The sequence below is a fragment of the Mustela lutreola genome, chromosome 6 (assembly GCF_030435805.1).
Source record: "Mustela lutreola isolate mMusLut2 chromosome 6, mMusLut2.pri, whole genome shotgun sequence".
NCBI lineage: Eukaryota > Metazoa > Chordata > Mammalia > Carnivora > Mustelidae > Mustela > Mustela lutreola.
The window spans coordinates 23,345,279-23,359,820 of NC_081295.1; the positions used below are offsets into that span (position 1 = coordinate 23,345,279).

General features: G+C 43.1%; 1 protein-coding gene across 2 annotated transcripts in view; it reads right to left on the reverse strand.

Moving 5' to 3' along the window:
* The window catches only part of FOXO3 (forkhead box O3), a 122,991-nt gene that overhangs the window by 49,357 nt on the left and 59,092 nt on the right, over positions 1 to 14,542 (reverse strand). The window lies entirely within an intron of this gene.

Genomic DNA, 14,542 nt, shown 5'->3' on the forward strand with positions numbered 1-14,542 from the left:
TGGAATGCAGAATTAGCTGACCCAACAAAGTCACAAGAAAACTAACATAAAAGGACAAGCAAAGCTGCCTTCTACTGCTTCCACCCCACTCCAAAGCACAGAAGTTCAGGTGATCCCATTAGACACAAATGCCCAAGAGCTTCCTTGCTCATCCAGGTTCCAAATACCACCCTGGACACCCCAAATGTTCAAATTCCCTTGAAAACCTTCATGACCATGAAGGCATCCCTTGGGTACTGTCTCTCTCAAACCTATTATGTTCTCTTTTCCACATTCACCCACCTCTACCCTTTCATTTGAACTTCACCTCCACCATTCCTACCTAGTGCCTTCTCTTCTCCAGATTGTTCCTTTTCACCTATTTTCACCAATCTGCTCCCTTCCTCCCCCTGTCTCTTCCAACCTGCTCTTTTCTCTCCCCTCTTTTCTTGATACCTTTCTCTGTTTGACAATGGCTCCCGCTCCCGGATCCCAAAAAACTTTATATACCTACCCCCCATTCCTCCCCTCTACGTTCTACACCTAGAAGCCACTTTCTGAAGCTATTTGTGTCTATGACTAGGGAAAAAAAAATCTTAGAATGGGCGAACATAGAGTTTAAACCAATAAAATGGGGCGCCTGAGTGGCTCAGTGGGTTAAGCCGCTGCCTTCAGCTCAGGTCATGATCTCAGGGTCCTGGTTTCGAGCCCCGCATCAGGCTCCCTGCTCAGTAGGAAGCCTGCTTCCTCCTTCCTCTCTCTCTCTGCCTACTTGTGATCTCTGTCAAATAAATAAATAAAATCTAAACAAAACCAATAAAATGTTTTAAAAAGTTGGTCTCATTAAAAATTTTTTTAAACAACTTGAAGGTTGGTCTAGAAAGTAGTAATAAGGAGGCCTGCCCACAAAGCTTCAGGTGGGCTTTTCCTATTTCAGGGCTAGAAGTGCAGAATTTCTGACCCAAAAATGTATCTAAATCAGCCTCCTGGTCTGTATTTCTAATCCTTTTATCACAGGTTCACCATCAATGCCACAGGGACTTAAAAATGAAAAGATCTCTTTTCCCTGGCTTGTGATCTAAATTCCTATCCAAAGTTGCCTAAAGGCAAGTGCTACTTTACTCATTCATTCATTCATTCATCTGAGAGAGAGAGAAAGCACAATCAGGGGAGGGGGCAGGGGGAGAGGGAGAAGCAGATTCCCCACTGAGCAGGGAGCCCCGATGCAGAGCTGGATCCTAGGATCCTGGGATCATGACCTGAGCTGAAGGCAGACACTTAACAGACTGAGTCACCCATGCCCCCCAAGTGTTACTTTATTCATAAAAAAGCCTGAGAAAAGCACATGAACAGCAGATACCCTGATTATTTAATGTTACTGGTCATTTAAAAACTTTTTACAAAAGATTCTAGGATAAATTTTTTTAGAATCTTTTTAAGATTTTGTTTAATTTTTTTTTTAATTTTATTTATTTATTTGAGAGAGAGCAAATGAGAGCGAGAGCACACACAAGCAGGGTGAGCAGCAGAGGGAGCAGGAGAAGCAGACTTCCTGCTAAGCAGGGAGCCCAACATGGGGCTCCATCCCAGGACCCTAGGACCATGACCTGAGCTGAAGGTAGACACCTAACCAACTGAGCCACCCAGGGACCCCTAGAATAAAACTTCTGGAAGCTTTTACTACGAAGCAAAAATATTACCTAAATAAAGGTTCAACCCCCTCCTAATCCCTTCTGAAAAGCTTACTGCTTACAACATTATTATCCTTTGACTTTTCAATGGCACCAAAGTACAACATGCTACCTGCATAAGATAGTAAGAGGAGAGAAATAACAAAGGACCTCCTTCCAAACGGATACTGCAAATTACCAAACCTCTCTCTGCTGGCAGTTCTCTCCTTGCCCCTTGATTCCACTGTGTCCCAGATCTTAAGAGACCCCTATGAAGAAGGTACCAGAAAATTATACAACCCTCATTCTCAACCTTAACTGCCTTTCCTACAGAACTGAACCGAGAGGTTTTAGAAGGGTTGTTCATAATCTATAAGGGAATTTTGATCTCTCACCTTTGAGAATGCTGCCTGTTTCCTATTCTATCTGTCCTCCTTGGCACCTCTGATAATCACTGATGATCACTACTATTACCACAAACACTAACAGATAAGTGTTCATTTATTTTGCTAGCAACTATGCTAATAAGCCCTTAATATGTATAATCTCAATGCAATCCTCAATTGGGATTTTACCTATGAGAAGCAGGGGCACAGAAAGTTTACAGGACTTGATCAAGGTCCTCAGCCAGAGTTCAGATGGACATTCAGGTGTGGTTCTAAAGCCCAAACCCTTAACCATGATACAGCCTTAACCCAAAAGGACCATCTATACCTCCATCTCAACTCCAGAAATTTGAAGATCCCCAGTGATCAGAAAACCATCAACACTTACTATGCAAAAACCTTCATACCCACCCAAGGTTCCTCTCATCTTTTGCGTCTTTTCCTCACAGAGCCTAATAGGGGAAGAAGGAGGTAGCCTTCCTCATCCTTCCTCAGCATAGAGTGCTGTTCCACTTCTTCCTAATTACATCTGGCTGAGAGGATGGGTTTAAGCTCTTGTAGCACTATGGAACCTGCTTAGAGCCTTGATGAAGCCTACCTCTCCCTCTCTGTCTCCACCTTACATCCTGGGTGAAGCCAATGGATCTGGAAGAGAGCCACATGGCAAGCCACAAAGCTCCAAGGTGAATCATGGCTCTTCCTCCCCATCTCCTCAAATCCGATGGGTAACATTCCCTTCAAAGGACCACCAAAATATCCTGTCACCACTAGTTCTCTTGTGTGGGAGAAAAAGATGGAGAAAATGAGTTACTGCGGATTAGCCATTAGAAAGCTCCTACTGAGCTCATGCTTTATCTTAGTTAAGACTTAAATATGTATACCAGTGACTTCCGGCTCATATAGGGCTTTTGCAGGAGGGGAAAAAGAGTGCACAGAAGTAATCTTGTCACTTTTCTTAGCATGGAGCAGCCCAATAACAAATGCATATTTTGTACTAAAAAGTAGATTCTGAAACTGAAAGCAAAAATAAATGACTAAAATACATTCTATCTTCCCATATCTCTACATAGGGAGAGCCAAACAAACTTATACCAAGAGGCAGGTTATTAAATACTCAGAATGATAATGGTTACTACAGATGGAGCAGTCTGTCTGTCAGACTCTGTGCTGGATGCTTTACAGACATTATTTCACCCAACCTTCATAATCCTGTGAAGCTCTTATTACAGGGAGGAAATGGAGGCTTAGGGACTCTACCCCCAAAGCAATTATACAGCACTTACTGTGTGCCAACTCTGTCATACGTATTTTAAATACACATACCTTGACTCATTTGATCCTCATGAAGTAGGTGATACTCCAAAGAGATGAGCAAACTGAGGGAGTCATTAAGTCACTTGCCCAAGGTCACACAGCTGATAAGTAACAGCAGGGATTTAAACCTAGACTCTAAGGCTCCGACATCTGAGCACTTAGTCACTTAGTGCTCTTTACCACAAATATACTCCCTGGGCTTTTATTTTACCATTTTGCAGGTGTTATTTCTCCAACAAGAATGCAAGCTCTTGCAGGACAAGGAGCACTTTTCACACATCCCACTCAGCAATCAGTACGTGAACCAGCTAAGGCAGGGTCATTGGTAAATGACCCAGTCTGGTGTAATGCAGGGAAGATCTGACTGTTGGGAGCTCTCCCTGTCAGGGACACTGCCCCCAGCCTCTTCCACCTCAGCAGTCCCCAAAGTCTCATGGCCAGCCCATGGGGGTCCACTCTGGGAACATGTACAGACTCATACAGACTGAAAATGGTCTAACATCAAGACTGGCTTCTTTACTCCTCCCACTTCCAAACTACTACGGAGCAAACTCTGCAACAGGACTGCCACGTCCTGCTCCATCCACCCCGCCCCCCCAGGGGCCACACAGCTCAAAGCCCCAGCTCCTGCTACACCAGAGAGTGAGAGTGCGAGAAGTGCGTGATCTCAGAAGCCACCACTAACCAGCATGTCAGCCTGCAGGAGGGCATCTACCAACCACCCCTGCCTACAGCAGAAGAACAAAGCCTCTGGTCTGACACTCCAGGCCTCTCCCGGGCTCCAGGTTATCTTTGGTTGATCTGTCCCCTATCTTCCCCCCGTCTACCTTTACTGGGGAGTCCCACCACACCGTCATTTACTTCGTGGACACCTATTTATTAATGAGTAACCACCATACGCCAGAGTCTCTGTTAAGAGCTGGAAATACAGGTGAACTGGAAACACACAGTCTTGCCTCATGGAGCTCATCCATCCTGCCCCATCTTAAACCACAGCTGTCATTCAAGGTACAGCTTACATGCCACCTCCTATGTGAAACCTTTGGAGACACCCCTAGTTTTAAGTATCTGTCTGACAGCAGAGTTTATAGTAGATTTCAAAAAGTCACCTAAAATCCTAGTAAAAATACTGGCATAGCCAGCGGAGGAAGATAAAATTCCAGATTAAAGATTAGTAAGATTATCCTCACAGGACTTTTCACTCTGAAATATGCAGAACAGTAAAGGTTAAGATAAAAATCCATGAAATCAATGACACCTGGGGTTGGGGGAACATCTGAGAAGGCAGGGCGCCCTGAACCACTGTAACTTATACACTGATTTTATCTATCCCTCCCTGGCTATATAGTTGTTCTTCATCTCAAAACAAAACAAAACAAAACAACCCCCCCCCCAAAACAAAAAACAGATAAACAAAAAAAACCAATGGCCTACCTATCTGTTTATCTCTGATATATGCGCTCAAGTCATCAAGTAACCTAGGAACATGGATGTGGCTTGCCTTAAGGTAGTGGCACCTATTCCCGAAAACAGGGACCACTTGTTGGGAGGACAAGGTGCCACAGGTATCTGGGCTGACAACACAACCCATGAGTTCGGGCACCTCAGGAAAGAAAACCAGCATCTCTGGAGATCACACTGGTAACCACGACTTCAACTCTCGCCAGGCCCCTGATATACCTTATCCTGTGCCACAGGAAAATAAAGGAAGTACACATAAATCAAAGGTTCAAATAATGAATGCTTACTTTTCAATGCCAAAACATTAAAATATTAGTACTCTTAAAAGAGTGTGGACAGAATGTAGCATTTTCTGGATGTCTAGGGTCACAGTAAAATGTGCGTTTAACACTGAACAGCCCCAGACGGCTTCCGCTCCTCGCCCTCAGCCCCACCCCTCCAACCAGCTGTGCACCTAGGCAGACCTGAAAGGAAATGCAGATAACCACTCTTAGGCAACACACCAGCTGAGCTGAGACACAATCTAAGCAGACACGCTCTGGCCCCTCTCACAAGGGGGCTGAACGCAGGGAAAGAGCCTGAACACACGAAGCACTGGGGGCCGAGGAGGCTCACGCAGGAGTCTGTCCTCTCCAGCCTCTCACCCATACAACCCAGCGCAGAGCAACGGTATCTCTATTTTAAAGAGAAGGTCCTGGCAAAGCAGTCGGCTCACCCAAGGTTGCACAGACGGTGGGCGGCAGGGTCCCAGCCTCGGACTCCAAGGAGCATCATCCTTCCTTGCAGCAATGCTGCGTCACAGGGGCATGAAGGCCTCCCCAGAAGACCATTACGCAGTCTGCAGTGCTCACCAGTCTCCCAGCATGAGAATTTCTTTGTCTTTAGGGAAATTCATTTCACTATTACATGGGGCTCCCCCTGCCAGTTTATCTCTTAGAACTAAAATTTATTGGTTAAGTGCAAATAATTACAATAGTGAAGACAAGTATCTCATCCTAGACACATGGGTGCACCTTTAACTGTGGTCCTGTGAACAACTGAGAGATCTTCACTAGTTGTCATCAATAACCCTAAAGAATGAAGTAAACCATTATGACTACCCAAGAGGGGAATCCTCCTAATGATCTAAATGATCATCTATCTAATGATCTAAAATCAGTTCTTCAACCATTATTTTATGATTTAACCATGGCACAAACCTGACAAAGAGCATGGAACTGTTGAGAAATGGAACTTTTCACAAGAAACTAAATAACAATTGTTAAGAAAATTATAACTACAAGTTATGTTCAATTCACTATATGTAGTTTTATCAGTACTCCAGCTTAAATTATAACAAATACCAGATTAAAAAGTTTATTCATATGCACATGGCATGTGTTCAGTGAATTAACTGTTTAATCTGAGTCTTTAAAAATGTCAAGTAACTGCAAAAAAATCTATACATGTAAGAAACACCAGCACTCCTCCCCACTCAGCTGAAGATGGTCTTATGATATCTTTGACCTCTACTTTTATGCATAGAGAAAAGTTCATTTAAAGAAATATGAAATAGATCTGAAGCTTTACCAAAGTGCAATACTAACTTTAATTTTTTACATTTTGATTATTTCCTGTGAAGATAAAGTAACAACCTAAATTCTTTTTAAGCCCACATACAGGACATGCCCTACAATTACAAATGATCTTTTCTAAAAAGTGCACTCATCCTGGAACTCATAACTTTATTCTTGGCCACTATTTAGTAAGCGAGCAACCAACTGGTCTGATAAGCTTGGTAATTTCCCCCTTCTCATCTTGAAATAGAATTATAAAACCTAATCCTCACTTGTACTTCCTTGGATTCGTGTCCAAGGAGCAGTATCTTTCTAGAGTAAAAATCTAGAATCTGTTTTTTGTTGTTGTTGTTTTACCATTCGTCTATCAGAAGAAATGTCTCATCAGAGCAAGGAAAGGAGATACATCCTAAATTCTATCATCCATCCATGGGATTCTGAGTCTTTGGTTCAAAGTAAGTCCTTGGGAAGCCCCATGTATAATCTGATCTGGATCAAAATTCTTCTGCTTGCTCACCAAGCAAGTAAAAGAATTTCCTTCAGAACATTCCCAAAATATTAAACAGGTTCATGGGAAGAATAGAAATTCCCTTGTTCTTGTGGCCTCAACACTATCTTACAATGTTTTTTGTCACAATCTGTATACAATCTAGATGTCCAAATCTTGGTGGCATGATGACTCCTACCTACATTCATTTACTGATACCTCTTTTTATTAAAGAAACATATTTGTCCATTACTTTTAGTTTTTTTTAAAGATTTTATTTATTAATTTGACGGAGAGAAATCACAAGTAGACGGAGAGGCATCCAGAGAGAGAGAGAGAGAGGGAAGCAGGCTCTCCGCCAAGCAGAGAGCCCGATGCGGGACTCGATCCCAGGACTCTGAGATCATGACCTGAGCCGAAGGCAGCGGCTTAACCCACTGAGCCACCCAGGCGCCCCTGTCCATTACTTTTAAATCCATTTACCAAGGGAGCCAACAGTATTTGCAGGTGGTTCTCTATTTCTTAGCTGAAAGGTAAAAACTCTTGTGTCAACTGTTCATAAAGGAAACATTAAGAACAGTTAGCATCATAAAGAGGAGGACTTCTCCTGTTAAGTCTAGTTGATGAATCCACAGCCCAAGACCTGAAGTTCTTTCCTTCCCACATCTTTACTCCTTAATCAAACAGTATAAACTGGTATATACTTTGTTGCAACTGTGTTTTCTACAAAGGTTGGAGGCTCCAGAGAGATACAGTCCTTTCCCTTCCCCAGAACAAACTGTGTGATTTTTGTATCATAACGATATATTTTTTTTAAATGCCCAGGAGCAAGAAGTCTGACAGGGGCTGCCCAGGGGAAAAACAAGCTTTTCCACAACTGAAGGCCAGGCCCAGCAGCCCACAGTGGGGCAGGGCCAGTATCTGTCAGTCCCGAACTTGTGACTGGGCTTAGCTGTGCTTAGGATGGAACCTGGAGGAGGTGAGACACTGATAAGAAAAGGTTTACATGTGCAGGTAGTTTCACTAAATCGTACCTGCCATGAGTATCTCCTACTCTACAAAGCATCCTACAACTATTACCCACATTCACAAAGGACCCAGAAATCATGAAAGAAGGCCAATTTATAAGCTCATTGGAGAAGGCTCCCAAGACATCCAGGGCTCAGGATGTCTGCTCTGACCCTTCCTGGGAGACAGCCCTTGAGAACACCCCAGAATCCTCTCCCAAACCAGATGCTGGAAACCATGAGCAGATTCTGGTAGGCTTCTGAGGCATGCTCTTGGTGCTATGACATGGCCAAATGGAGAAAGGAACTGTGCCACGAAATGGAGTTGCACCAAAAGCATCTGCCCAGGCTCAGACCTTCCTGTGTCCTCTCCCGTGCGTCTCCCAATGTCCTAAGAGTGGCTGATCTTTCTGCTACTTCCACTGTAGCTCAGGAAGAGGAACATCTCCAACTTTACAAAAAGGCCCTCTTACACACGATTCTTGAACTCCAGAGAAGCAAGTTCCTCAAAGAATGTCTGAATGGGAGACATAGCACAGAGGAGGCCCCAGCTCTCACAGACATCATGCAAGATGAGTCACTTCATCTACGCAGCTGATGCTGCTGCCACCCTTGCTCAGAGTAAACGAGTATAGCAGACGGATTCACACGGATCTGCAGAAACTGGACATGGAAGGTTATCACAGCAACAGGGAAGGAGGAGTCCGGGAAGAATGCCTGCTGCTTCAACACATGCTGGCTCCTTCCCTACAGGAACAGAAAGGCCCCTCTCACAATGTCTATCTGGTTAGAGGGAGAAGGGGAAAGGGGACACCCTGGGAAGAGTACAGAGACGGGGAAAATAACAAGTACCCCCAAAAGTGTGTGTGTGTGTTCGTTTTCGGGAAGAAAACAAAAACAAAACAAAACAAAAAAACAACTCAGCTCAACCAGTTCCTCAGTAATTCCCCCAGAGACAGGGACTCTGCCCTCTGATTTGATCCCAAGGGGAAATTACTCTGGACAAGATCCATCTTCCTTCCCTCCACTACCTTCTCCTAGCTGATTCAAGTGGATTGTCAGGTATAAAGCAAACCTCCAGAAAGAAACCTTTCACTCTCCCTGGTTCTCTTGTCCTCCAAAAGGAATTTAAGGAGAGATGCCTAACCACTCAAAGTTTCAGATGCCTCTGCTTCTTCCTTCCCAACTCTGCAGACTGAACATGCAATTTCTTCCATCAGGGGCATCAGGCCCAGACCATCCCTAAAGTCACATAATGACTACATGAGACCTGAGGCCAAATTCAGAACTCCTTCTAGCATGTCCTGTCATGAGGCCCTGCCTACCTGGCAAGTACTGAAGTGGCCTGACTTAAGAGAACTAAACACCTCTTCCCTCCCATTTTCTCCCTAACATACTGTGAGATGACCTGTACCCATCACACTGAAGGCAAGGCTCCTAGGCCTGGGCACTACTGACGTTTTGAGCTGGATGAATTTCTTGGGGCGGGGGGGGGGGGCATCCTGTGCGGTGTAATATGTTCAGAGCATCCCTGGTTTCTACCTCCTAGATTCCAGCAGCAGCCACGGCCCCCCACCTTGTGGCAATCCAAAGTGTCTAAATGTCACCTAGGGGTAAAACCACATGCATGCACGCACACACAGACACACACACGCACATGCACACGCACACACACCTCACCCATGCTGAGAACCACTGGCTTAAGGTATTGGCTCTGCATATTCTCTTTGTGAAGTCTCATAGTCTTAGAGGGAGAAGTAAGACCTGAGCAGCACTCCCAGTGACTGAGACTTTGGCATGAACTAACCTGTGTTCTGAGAGGGATATAGCCTGGTAAGGGTATCGCTGCACTGACAGGGCTCAGCCTTGGAGGCAGGGCTGAGGTGGGGATGGGAATGGAGGATGTTATCAATAGGAAAGGGTACAAGAAAGAGCTGACCCACCATTCACAGCACAGAACCTGAAGCTGCCTTTCCCTCTATTTATGAGGGAATGGACCTTAATTCAAGTCTCTGTCTTCCCCAAGGAATACAGATTTGACACTGTAAGAAGTTACAGAACCTCAGAAAGTTTGAAACTCCCCAAACATCCATAACCAAAGGGTCAGACTCCACTTGCCAGTAAAATGAAGCCCAAAATCCACCATTTCTGCCTGAGGAATGTCTCTAGGAACACTTGTAAGTGCCCCGGTGCTCCACAAAGAAAATCTGGAGCAGTTGAGACTCGTGCCCATGATGTGGAACGATTCAAGGACTCAGGACCACATTGAAAAACAACCAACAATTATTATTCGAGGCAATCGAGATGACACACAAAAGAACAAGGCATGGTTCCTGCCCTCAAGTTGCTGACAATCAAGTGGGGAAAAGAAAAGATTAATTACATATTTACCAGCAGCTACACCATCTAATAGCAGCAGCTAAGGTTATGGGAAGCTCATAATGTGCCAAGTGGTATGCAAGGCACTTTATATCCATTATCTCTTTCAATTCTTATAAAACTCCCTCAACCTAGGGAGTATTACTATCCCCCATCCTATAGCTTAAAAAAATTGAGGTTCAAAGAGGCTAGGCGACTTGCCCAAAGTCACACAGCCAATCCACAGTGGAGCTGGAATTCAAATACTGATTCCTTTCATTCCAGACTCATTTAAGTCCACGCTAAAGCCCTCAACACTGCAGGAGCACACAAGTGACAGGTACTTGGAAGACCACTGGCATTCTCAAAAGAAAGCCAAGCCCTAGGGTTGGCAAAGGAGAAGAAAAAGTACTTCCAAGGCAAAAAGTTCTTTAAAACTTAGCTCCATGTTTCACACAGCAGCCTACAGCTGTTGCAAACAATACTGCCCACAAGGGAAATCAAAGTCTTTCCTTAAATGGATTCAGGGCTTGGAGTGAGTGGGGTGTTGCAGGCAGGAACAGATGAAGGTCAATAAACACTCCTTTTTCTTCCAACAACAAATGTTACCCATTCTGTTGGGTTTAAAACTTTAACTCTCCTTCCTTGAGCACGCCCGTTGCTCTAGGCAAGGGACTCTCCATCCTGTGGGCCCCCTTAGGGTGAGGTGAATGCCACGCACCCACTTTCCAGAAAACAACCAGGCGCACATCCTCCAGCATGCCATCTGAAGAACCCTTAAAAACCTTTAAACGTTACAAGGTTGGAAGGCCAGAAATACCTAATTTGGTCCTAGGTTTGGATTTCATTTTTTTCAGGCATTTTCTTCCTGACAATCCATCTGGTCCTTCTGAAGCAGGTCTGTCCTGGACTGAGGACGAGCCGGCCTGTGTGGCGGGAGTCATTCCAGTGATTCTTCACTCAGTAGCGAGGTACCTCATGCACTACACATATAATTGCTTTTTTCTTCTGGACACTGCCTTATTAATTGCTTCTATCTTGAATGTGACTCTGGTCATGGCCTTAAAAATGACCAAGGAAGGTCCTGCTTCAGCCTGATGGCATTTGATGCCTTCACGACTCATTTCGGCAGTCAGCCAGCAGAGCAACTGGCTCGTTCGCCACAGCAGAGGCTCGACCCGTCACCCCAGTGACTCCAGCCTGGATGCACTGCTGCTCCTCATGGGCAACTCCTAGCTTTTCAGGCAGAGCAAGAACATACAAGCCCAGTTTCCAAAATGCTTAATGGCAATTACACTGGGCTGGTGATTCACTAAGCAGTACAGGATGTGCCCAATTATACACTCTATTTTCTTCCAATCTTATTTCATAAACTCCAATTTCACAAGAACATAGATTCTCCATCCAAACAAAATTATCCAACTTAAACAATTGAAATACCAGTTATCCTCAAAATTTTCTTCAGAAGCAGGGATATATAAGGCATGATTTGAATAGACATTTGAAATATTTTTTGATTGTCATTCACTCAAACATTTCAGTACCTACATTATCAATATTGTGGGAGGTCGCAGGTACAGAGAGGGAACGATTTGCTAGCATCAGTAATAAAACAGTATATGATAAAGACACCACCTGTATCAAATAAAGCAGCTGTTATCAAGTAAAAACATTAACAGTTATTAATTTTGCTCTCCCCTATTCCCACCCCAGATTAAAGACTATCAACTTGAAATCTTTAGTAATAAGCTGCCAAGAACAGCTGCTACTGAAAAATAAAAGAAAATTCTTACTATAAACAAATTATTAGTTCTTTCCAAGATAAATAACAATGCGGTGTCCTTACCCTCAGACTCAGAAACATGGCCTCATAACACAAATGATCCCAGGTCCTACAGAAGAGCATCATACCTTCGAACTTACACAACCCCTTCCATCTATAAAGTACTATGGGAGAAACAGAGGGGCTCTGTCTGCGAAAAAACAGTTAACTTTGGTTTTTAGGGGAAACATCTACATCCCACATGAAATAAACTAAGGCCACTTACCATCGTATATTTTCCTCCTAAAGAAACTGTCACCCTCTTATTTAAGAAAAAGGATAGACAAAAAATTATGTACTGTTAAATGTGTTAAGAAAAAATGTTTCACACATAAAAACAAATCAAAAGGCAGCATAAAACCCTGGAAGACCTCTAAGAAATTAGTCAATGATGCTGTGTATTTCTAGGCTCCTGAGTATAAGCATGGTCTGTTTTTCTGACCCAAAAAATAAAATGAAAAGATTTAATTAACTTCAAGATTTAAAAGAAGACACAGTTAGAACTGGGTTTAGAAAATGAACATGTTCTTAGGCCAAGAATGTTACTTAACTATTCTGCTCCAAGAATGGTATGTGGAGATTCCCCATGACTCCATGCAAGCTTGGTCCTGTCATTTAACCTGTATGGAACCCAGACAGGCTTAGGAAATGAGGTCTCAAGAAGGCAGTGACTTGTCTTAGCTTGGCATGTACAGAAGACTCATTTGTAAAGCTTTGCAACCAAGCTTAAGTGAGATTTAGGAGTAAGACACGCCAAATTAAAACTCTTAAGGACCATTAATCACACCCTCATGACTCCAGATACAGCAATACAACATATGCTTATGTAGGTCTGGTCTTCATTCTTAATCAGAGGTATTAGCTTCCTACTGCAACAGCCTATAAGGAGGAACTGTTTCAAAAGTGGGGCAAGCATGGTTCAGCCCATTCATTATTTTAACTAATTAAATAATACAGATATGGCTACAACATTTTTGTTATTCCTGGAGACAAACAAACAGATGGCCAGTGAGGAAATGAGATCAACTTTACAGAAGCGAACATACTATATACCACTCCCAGTTTCTGAATGTCAAAGCCTGAGAGAGAAATCCAAGAATCTAACTGGCAACCAGAATAACAAAATTCTTTTTATTTCATTTGTTTGGCATACTCCAACCGTTAAGAAGTAGAAATAAGAAATAATGCTGAGCACAGCACCACGTACTCTGTGGATATTTAATAAGTATCACTTGGCTGACTAAAAGGGACAATTTTTCAAACAGTGACTAGTGTACTGAAAATTGAGTATCGCTTCTTTAAATCATAAATGCCCTAAGTTAGAAAGCAAAGGTACCATTTCAGAATAGGCAGAATGTCTGCTGTCTTGGCCCCCCAGTTAAGACTAATTCCTTTTTTTCCTCCCTGTAACAGGCTTTACTTTAAATGGTTAATACAGTAGCAGACTTTGGTACTGACATCACCTTTATCATGGCTTTCAGCTATGATGGAATAACAGCTAGAAAACCAGACAATATATGAAGCAATTATTTTCAGGCACTGGACAACAGGCAATGTAGGACTTAATTCCTGAGGAGAATGAAACAAATAAGCATGTCCCATGATGCCTGATTATTGCCAGGAGGCAGTTTCCAAGCCATAGAACAGAGAAGGGAAAACTCAGAGCATGGCGGTCATACTGAATTGAGGGGGCAGAGATTAGTACCCAGGGAGGCCAAGCTGGCTAGAATTGGCAGAGCAGCACACCTGGAAAGAGGGGACAGAGCAGAAATCCTTTAAGAATCTCAGCTTGAGTTCTGATCTGTGTGAGGAGACCACCTACAGTTGGGAAGAAAACACCAAAAGCTGTTGGTCTAAATCCCAGAGTTCAGAATGGGAATGGTTCATGTTTCCACCAGTAGAAGCAGAAATAATTCGTAATACACACATCATCAGATAAAATCCTCAAACGAGTACTGTAGTATTGGAGATAAATCATTCCTAAATCAATGGCTGCTCTGGACCTACCCTAATAAAGCCTAATAGCTAGCTTCAAAAATGATACAGCTTATTTCCAGTAACTTACATGCATGCCAGAACAAAGCCCAGTACTATTTAAGGGAATACAACAAAATCTAGCACCCAACAACAGTAACTCCACAGGCATGCAAAGGAGGAAGAAATTATGATGCATAATTAGGAGAAAAATCAAAAGAAACATATCCAGAAATGATAAGAGATGATGGAATTAGTAGATAAGGGCATTAAACAAGTTATTATACTGGTATAGCTTCCTTAGAAAATAACTGGACAGTTCCTCAAAATGTTAAACATAGAATAACCATATGTCCCAGCAATTTCACTCCTATGCATATACCCAAGAGAAATGAAAATACATGTCCACACAAAAACTTGTACATAAATGTTCAAAACAGTATTATTCATAATAGCTCCAAAATTGAAACAACCCAAATGTCCATCAACTGATGAATGAATGAAATGTGATATATCCATACAATAGAA